The 8,808-nt window shown below is 44.4% G+C and overlaps 1 protein-coding gene across 1 annotated transcript in view; it reads right to left on the reverse strand.

The window, feature by feature from the left end:
* LOC118404885 (glycine receptor subunit alpha-3-like) overlaps window positions 1-8,808 on the reverse strand; it is a 48,206-nt gene that overhangs the window by 28,743 nt on the left and 10,655 nt on the right. The gene's annotated exons all lie outside the window — the stretch shown is intronic.

Genomic DNA, 8,808 nt, shown 5'->3' on the forward strand with positions numbered 1-8,808 from the left:
CCAAGATTTGGCCAAGGTATGACCCAAGCTATGGCCAAGGTATGACCAAGGTATGACCAAGGTATGAACCAAGGTATGGCCAAGGTTTGACCAAGGTATGGCCAAGGTATGACCAAGGTATGACCAAGGTATGGCCAAGGTATGACCAAGGTAAATGGCCATGGTATGACCAAGGTATGGCCAAGGTATGGACCAAGGTATGACCTAGGCATGACCAAGGTATGACCCAAGGTATGGCCAAGGTATGACCAAGGTATGACCAAGGTATGACCAAGGTATGGCCAAGGTATGGCCAAGGTATAACCAAGGTATTGGCCAAGGTATGACCAAGGTATGACCAAGGTATGACCAAGGTATGACCAAGGTATGACCAAAGGTATGGCCAAGGTATGGTATGAAGCAAGGTATGCCCAAGGTATGCCCAGATTTTGCCAAGGTATGGCCAAGCTATGGCCAAGGTATAACCAAGGTATGACCAAGGTATAACCAAGGTATGGCCAGATTTTGCCAAGGTATGGCCAATGTATAAACAAGGTATGACCAAGGTATGACCAAGGTATGACCAAGGTATGGCCAAGGTATGGCCAAGGTATGACCAAGGTATGGCCTAGGTATGACCAAGGTATGACCAAGGTATGGCCAAGGTATGACCAAGGTATGGCGAAGGTATGACCAAGGTATGACCAAGGTATGGCCAAGGTATGACCAAGGTATGACCAAGGAAGGACCAAGATATAACCAAGGTATGGCCAAGGTATGACCAAGGTATGGCCAATGTACCGCCAATGTATGGCCAAGGTATGGCCAAGGTATGGCCAAGGTATGACCAAGGTATGACAAAGGTATGACCAAGGTATGACAAAGGTATGGCCAAGGTATGACCAAGGTATGGCCAAGGTATGACCAACATATGGCCAATGTATGGCCAATGTATGGCCAATGCATGGCCAATGTATGGCCAATGTATGACCAAGGTATGACCAAGGTATGGTCAAGGCATGACCAAGGTATGGCCAGATTTTGCCAAGGTATGGCCAAGCTATGGCCAAGGTATAACCAAGGTATGACCAAGGAATGAGCAACGTATGGCGAGATTTTGCCAAGGTATGGCCAAGGTACTCGACACTGTTAGAGCACCTTCCCCCAACGTATGACAAAGGTATGGCCAAGGTTTGGCCAAGTCATGACCAAGGTATGACCAAGGTATGACCAAGGTATGACCAAGGTATGACCAAGGTAAGGCCAAGGTATGACCAAGGTATGGCCAAGGTATGACCAACGTATGACCAAGGTATGGCCAAGGTATGGCCAAGGTATGGCCAAGGTATGACCAAGGTATGGACAAGGTATGGACAAGGTATGACCTAGGCATGGCCAAGGTATGACCAATGTATGACCAAGGTATGACGAAGGTATGACCAAGGTATGGCCAAGGTATGGTCAAGCTTTGGCCAAGGTATAACGAAGGTATGGCAAAGGTATGACCAAGGTATGACCAAGGTATGACCAAGGTATGACCAAGGTATGACCAAGGTATGACCAAGGTATGACCAAAACATGGCCAAGGTATGACCAAGGTATGACCAAGGTATGATCGAGGTATGGCCAAGGTATGACCAAGGTATGACCAAGGAATGACCAAGGAATAGCCATGTATGACCAAGGTATGACCAAGGTATGGCCAAGGTATGACAAGGATATGACCATGGTATGACCAAGGTATGACCAAGGTATGGCCAAGGTATGACCAAGGTATAACAAGGTATGGCCAAGGTATGGCCAAGGTATGACCAAGGTATGACCAAGGTAAGGCCAAGGGATGACCAATGTATGACCAAGGTGTGACCAAAGTATGGCCATGGTGTGACCAAGGTATGGCCAAGGTATGACCAACGTATGACCAAGGTATGGCCAAGGTATGACCAAGGTATGGCCAAGGTATGACCAAGGTATGACCAAGGTATGGCCAATGTATGGCCAAGGCATGACCAAGGTATGACCCATGTATGTCCAAGGTATGGCCAAGGTATGGTCAAGGTATGACCAAGGTTATGACCTAGCTTTTGCCCAAGGTATTGGCCAAGCTATGGCCAAGGTATAACCAAGGTCATGAACAAGGAATGAGCCAAGGTATGGCCGAGGTTTGGCCAAGGTATGGCCAAGGTATGGCCAAGGTATGACCAAGGTATGACCAAGGTATGACCAAAGGTATGACCAAGGTATGACCAAGGTATGGCCAAGGTATGACCAAGGTATGACCAAGGTATGACCAAGGTATGGCCAAGGTATGACCAAGGTATGGCCAAGGTATGACCAAGGTATGACCAAGGTATGGCCAAGGTCATGACCAAGGTATGGCCAAGGTATGACCAAGGTATGACCAAGGTATGGCTAAGGTATGACCAAGGTATGGCGAAGGTATGGCGAAGGTATGACCAAGGTATGGCCAACGGTATGACCAAAGGTATGACCATGGAATGTCCAAGGTATGACCAAGGTATGGCCAAGGTATGACCAAGGTATGGCCAAGGTATGACCAAGGTATGACCAAGGTATGGCCAAGGTATGACCAAGGTATGGCCAAGGTATGACCAAGGTATGGCCAAGGTATGGCCAAGGTATGGCCAAGGTATGACCAAGGTATGACCAAGGTAAAGCCAAGGTATGACCAATGTATGACCAAGGTGTGACCAAGGTATGGCCATGGTGTGACCAAGGTATGGCCAAGGTATGACCAACGTATGGCCAAGGTATGGCCAAGGTATGACCAAGTATGACCAAGGTATGACCAAGGTATGAACAAGGTATGATTAAGGTATGACCAAGGTATGACCAAGGTGTTGCCAAGGTTTGACCAAGGTATGGCCAAGGTATAACAAGGTATGGCCAAGGTATGGCCAAGGTATGACCAAGGTATGGTCAAGGCATAACAAGGTATGGCCAAGGTATGACCAAGGTATGGCAAAGGTATCACAAGTTATGGCCAAGGTGTGGCCAAGGTATGACCAAGGTATGGCTAAGGTATGACCAAGGTATGGTCAAGGTATGACCAAGGTATGACCAAGGTATTACCAGGGCATGGCCAAGGTATGGCCAAGGTATGGCCAAGGTATGACCAAGGTATGACGAAGGTATGGCTATTAAAGGTATGGCTATGAGTGTGGCTAACGTTACACATCTTAGTTCTTCCGCGACCGGTATGGCCAAGGTATGACCAAGGTATAACAAGGTATGGCCAAGGTATGGCCAAGGTAAGACCAAGGTATGGCCAAGATATGACCAACGTATGGCCAAGGTATGAGCAAGGTATGACCAAGGTATGACCGAGGTATGGCCAAGGTATGACCAAGGTATGATTAAGGTATGACAAAGGTATGGCCAAGGTATGACCAACGTATGGCCAAGGTATGACCAACGTATGGCCAAGGTATGACCAAGGTATGGCCAAGGTATGGTCAAGGTATGACCTAGGTATGGCAAAGGTATGCCCAAGGTATGACCAAGGTATGACCAAGGTATGACCAAGTCATGACCAAGGTATGGCCAAGGTATGGCCAAGATTTGGCCAAGGTATGACCAAGGTATGACCAAGGTATGACCAAGGTATGGCCAAAGTATGACCAAGGTATGACCAAGGTATGACCAGGTATGACCCAGGTATGACCAAGGTATGACCCAGGTATGACCAAGGCATGACCAAGGTATGGCCAACGTATGGCCAAGGTATGGCCAAGGTATGATCAAGGTATGGCCAAGATATGACCAAGGTATGACCAAGGCATGGCCAAGGTATAACCAAGGTATGACCAAGGTATGACCAAGGTATGGCCAAGGTATGACCAAAGTATGGCCAAGGTATGACCAAGGTATGACCAAGGTATGACCAAGGTATGACCAAGGTATGACCAAGGTATGGCCAAGGTATGACCAAGGTATGGCCAAGGTATGACCAAGGTATGACCAAGGTATGACCAAGGTATGACCAATGTATGGCCAAGGTATGGCCAAGGTATGGCCAGTGTATGACCAATGTATGACCAAGGTATGGCCAAGGAATGACCAACGTATGGCCTAGGTATAGCCAAGGTATGGCCAAGGTATCACCAAGGAATGGCCAAGGTATGGCAAAGGTATGGCAAAGGTATGACCAAGGTATGGCCAAGATATGACCAAGGTACCACCAAGGTATGGCCAAGGTATGGCCAAGGTATGGCCAAGGTATGACCAAGGTATGGCCAAGGTATGACCAAGGTATGACCAAGGTATGGCCAAGGTATAACCAAGGTATGACCAAGGTATGGCCAAGGTATGGCCAAGGTATGACCAAAGTATGGCCAAGGTATGACCAAGGTATGACAAAGGTATGACCAAGGTATGACCAAGGTATGACCAAGGTATGGCCAAGGTTTGACCAAGGTATGGCCAAGGTATGACCAAGGTATGACCAAGGTATGATTAAGGTGTAACCAATGTACGGCCAAGGTATGGCCAAGGTATGGCCAATGTATTACCAATGTATGACCAAAGTATGGCCAAGGTATGACCAACGTATGGCCTAGGTATAGCCAAGGTATGGCCAAGGTATCACCAAGGAATGGCCAAGGTATGGCCAAGGCATGACAAACGTATGACCAAGGTATGGCCAAGGTATGACCAAGGTATGACCAACGTATGACCAAGGTATGACCAAGGTATGACCAACGTATGGCCAAGCGATAGCCAAGGTATGGCCAAGGTATGGCAAAGGTATGACCAAGGTATGGACAAGGTATGGACAAGGTATGACCTAGGTATGGCCAAGGTATGACCAATGTATGACCAAGGTATGACGAAGGTATGACCAAGGTATGGCTAAGGTATGGTCAAGCTTTGGCCAAGGTATAACGAAGGTATGGCAAAGGTATGACCAAGGTATGACCGGCGTATGACCAAGGTATGACCAAGGTATGACCAAGGTATGAGAAGGTATGACCAAAACATGGCCAAGGTATGACCAAGGTATGACCAAGGTATGATCGAGGTATGGCCAAGGTATGACCAAGGTATGACCAAGGAATGACCAAGGTAATGCCCATGGTATGACCAAGGTATGACCAAGGTATGGCCAAGGTATGACCAAGGATATGACCAAGGTATGACCAAAGTATGAGCAAGGTATGGCCAAGGTATGACCAAGTCATCAAGGTATGATCAACCGTATGTCTAAGGTATGGTAAAGGTATCACAAGTTATGGCCAAGGTGTGGCCAAGCTATGACCTAGGTATGGCTAAGGTATGACCAAGGTATGACCAAGGTATGACCAATGTATGACCAAGGTATGACCAAGGTTTGACGAAGGTATGGCCAAGGTATGACCAAGGTATGACCAAGGTATGACCAAGGTATGGCCAACTTATGATCAAGGTATGGCCAAGGTTTGGCCAAGGTATGACCAAGGTATGACCAAGGTATGGCCAAGGTATGACCAAGGTATGACCAAGGTATGACCAAGGTATGACCAAGGTATAGCTATTATAGGTATGGCTATGAGTATGGCTAACGTTACACACCCCAGTTCTTCCGCGACCGGTATGGCCAAGGTATGGCCAAGGTATGGCCAAGGTATGACCAAGGTATGATCAAGGTATGACCAAGGTATGACTAAGATATGACCAAGGTATGACCAAGGTGTGACCAAGGTATGGCCAAGGTATGGCCAAGGTATGACCAAGGTATGACCAAGGTATGGCTATGACTTTGGCTAACGGTGCACACCACATGTGCCTATCTACCTTCCCAGAATTCATCATTACACATCCAACAATACACACCCCAGATGGCTTACTGTGGCCCACAATCATATGGATTTCATATGTTACCTTTGAAAATATAGCATCTATTAACCCTCAAACCACCGTATGGGGTCAAAACTGACCCCAGGCGTATATCAATGTGTGCCATTATGACATTTCTGGTCGAAAACAAATTTCCTTCAAGGAGTTTGTTTGTATATATGTTTTATAACTTCTCAAACGTTTTTACCGAGATTGGCTCATTGTTGATTAAGTTATCCTAGAAAGTTTATGCATGGTCCAGTGGGGTCAAAACTGACCCCAGCATTTTTTTAAACAAACTTTTGCGACCCATACCTAAACTACTTATCGTAGGACCATGAAATTTTCAGAGAATGATGTATATGTAAGCCAAAACGTTTGAAACAACTTTTGTGCCATTATCATGTTATATGACGACATTATGGCGTCATCTTGGTAATCTCGGACGCCATCTTGGATTTTGACTGATGACGTCATCAAATTAGCATAAATAATGAATATTGAGTCATGAAATTTACGTTGAATTTCATAAGATGTGATAAACAACTGTTATTTGCTAAGAAAACCTTAAAATTTAAATGTTTAATAAAAAATTAGAAAATTTCGTAATAAATATGTCTGTCAGAATTCCGTTGCCATGGCAACATGAAAAATGATAAACATACTTTGTTCACTGAAAATGTTTGCTATCAACATTTTCTAAAAAGCTACTAAGTTTGGTGGCCCTAGCATAAGCCATTCAGGCGCTATACGGCATTGAAGTTGGTACATGCATCAAAAACCTCCTTCCCGGTCTGAATAGCGTTGGTGCAAAATGTGGTCCTCGTGATCTTTTGCATAAATTATGATAAGGAGCCAGAAGTATTCTCACCTAATCATGTCAGACTGTCCCACATAGATTGATGAAACTATACATATATACAAATCACAAAAAGAGTCACACAAAAAACTGTATTTGTAAAAACGTTTTGGGGTCAGTTTTGACCCCATACGGTAATCTACGTCACAAAAAAGCTACGGTGGTTTGAGGGTTAAAATATTATCAGTAGATTTTTATTTTCTTTAATCATCAACAGACTCAATGGTCCACGAGATTGTCTGATTTTTGTTACATTTGTACACCACTTGATAAATTGTGTGATAAACATTGATGCAATATTCATGTTAAAAATTGTGCCCAAACTTCACCAAACAGCAGTGTTTTTCTTAAAACACTATTGATTGATGATGTTATACTACTTGCGCATCAGAAAAACACAAATGCACCAAAAAGCACTCATGGGAAAGTAAAGAAAATGATATTTGATATATTCTTTTTGTCAAAATATCATTTTCTTTACTTTTCCATGGGTGCTTTTTGGTGCATTTGTGTTTTTCTGATTCACAAGTAGTATAACATCATCAATCAATGGTGATTTCAGAAAAACACTGCTGCTTGGTGAAGTTTTGGCACAATTTTTGACCTGAATATTGCATCAATGTTTATCACACAAATTATAAAGTTGTAGGAAAGTAACAAAAATCAAAACGTTCTCATGGACTAATTGAGTATGTTGACAATTCAAGAAGTTAAATTTTTACTGATAATTTTTTACTAGATGCTGTATTTTCAAAGGTAACATAAGAAATCCATATGATTGTGGGCCACAGTAAGCCATTTGGGGCGTGTATTGTTGGATGTGTATTGATGCATTCTGGGAAGGTAGATAGACACTACTTGCGCGACCGGTATGACCAAGGTATGACCAAGGTATGACCAAGGTATGACCAAGGTATGACCAAGGTATGACCAGATATGACCAAGGTATGACCAAGGTATGGCCAAGGTATGACCAAGGTTTAGCCAAGGTATGGCCAAGGTATGGCCAAGGTATGACCAAGGTATAGCCAAGGTATGGCCAAGGTATGACCAAGGTATGACCAAGGTATGACCACAGTATGACCAATGTATGGCCAAGGTATGACCAAGCTATGTCCAAGGTATGACCAAGGTATGACCAAGGTATGGCCAAGGTATGGCCAAGGTATGACCAAGGTATGACCAACGTATGGCCAAGGTATGACTAAGGTATACTGGATATCCAGGATGCGGCCAGGGGCTGCTTAAACCGTATCCTGGATATCCAGGAAGCGTCCTCCTGTTCAGGCCGTTTTCTGGATATCCAGGATGTGGACCGGGAAAAGGGACGCCATCTGGATGCTATTAACACGTAACTAGAATCTGTCGCTATACGGTAAACAACAGTGACTTTATCCCATCTTGACTGCCATTTGTTAATTAATTACGCAAAAAGTATCTCCGGCCTGATACGTAAGTAACATCTAAACATTGAAGTAGCATTATCAACATTCGTTAAGTTCTGTAACACCAGGAGCTGACAGAATAAATTCTACATAAACCTCTTGCGTGGAGGTACAAAGATGGCGGCCTTCTGACCACGAAAACAACATGCAACATAGTCCCCGCCCTCGAAAACACGAAGCTCCACCCCCACGTACACGTTCTGCATAAACACCGTCGTCTATCCAGGAAACGTCCTGTTTGCGACGATTTCTGGATATTCAGGAATCGTCCTTCTGCTCAGGACGTTTTCTGGATATCCAGGATTCGTCCTAGTACGAAAATTAGATACTGACGAAAGTTGGATACAACATAGCCTAATGATTGTACTTGTAGATGTGACACTAGCGAGGTAGCCATGACTGTAGGAGTGAAACTATAGTTGATACGTAATTGTAATGGTGGCGCCAATATGCAATCCATAAGTGAAACTGCCAACTTGTTCAGTGGTATACCACTCCAGTGTTGTACCATATTTCGTCACTCCAATTCTTCTGACAACATTTATAATGCCTCTTTTCAAAATTAAAGCATCTTTTTTTGTTTTACCCATCTTGTTGGGTTTTTTTTTGCATTATTTCTTTCATATTTTTGCGGGCTTGCAGAGAACGTCATCCATACAACTAACTGTACACTATCAAGCTAATTAAACA

The sequence above is a fragment of the Branchiostoma floridae genome, chromosome 2, assembly GCF_000003815.2.
Source record: "Branchiostoma floridae strain S238N-H82 chromosome 2, Bfl_VNyyK, whole genome shotgun sequence".
NCBI classification, from domain to species: domain Eukaryota; kingdom Metazoa; phylum Chordata; class Leptocardii; order Amphioxiformes; family Branchiostomatidae; genus Branchiostoma; species Branchiostoma floridae.